The following is a 792-nucleotide window of genomic DNA, read 5'->3' as shown; positions in this document are numbered from 1 at the left end:
CACAGAGCCCAACGAGGGGCTCGAACCCACGAGCTGTGAGATCATGACCTGAGCTAAAGTCGGATGCTTAACGGACTAAGCCACCCCGGCTCCCTTTAAAAGTCTTTAATAATGGTACTAAAGAAGGAGAAGACCTACTTATGGAGCCTCTTTTACATACTAGACACTGGGTGATGTACTTCACGTGTTTATCAGCTTATTACACCTGACAATAAAGCTGTGACCTTGAGGCCGTTATTGTCCCTATATTATAGGGACCTTAATGACAAATACTAGGAGTATTTGAATTCAGATCTTTAAACCCAAACAATCTGCCTTTTTTCAAAATGACTTGCTGTTTTCTTTAAAGATCTGTCACTAAACCACCACGTGGCCTAAAACCAGTCACCAGCCTCCCTTATCTGGAAATTTCTACGTATGAATCTTTGTAGCCCCAAATTCTCTAATGCCACAGAAGCTAGACGTTTTGGTTAGGTCGGCCTGCGGAGGATCTTTATGGTTGATTCAGGAGACTTCCTCCAACAGTCTGTAAGGAAAAGCATGGTGGGACAGAAAGTTAGCAAGGTGGGCCTAGCTAACTTCATACTCTCCCACCTGCTTCAGAGTTTCGGCAAGGACCTAATAGAATAAATACTGCATGTAAATAAAATAAAATAAAATAAAATAAATAGAATAAAATAGAGTAAAATAGAATAAAATAAAATAAAATAATAAAATAAAATAAAATAAATAGAATAAAATAGAATAAAATAGAATAAAATAAATAAAATAAAATAAATAGAATAAAATAGA

The sequence above is a fragment of the Herpailurus yagouaroundi genome, unplaced genomic scaffold (assembly GCF_014898765.1).
Source record: "Herpailurus yagouaroundi ecotype Mexico unplaced genomic scaffold, PumYag 207, whole genome shotgun sequence".
NCBI classification, from domain to species: Eukaryota; Metazoa; Chordata; class Mammalia; order Carnivora; family Felidae; genus Herpailurus; species Herpailurus yagouaroundi.
The sequence above is the reverse complement of the archived record's forward strand: the minus strand, read 5'-3'. Positions refer to the sequence as shown.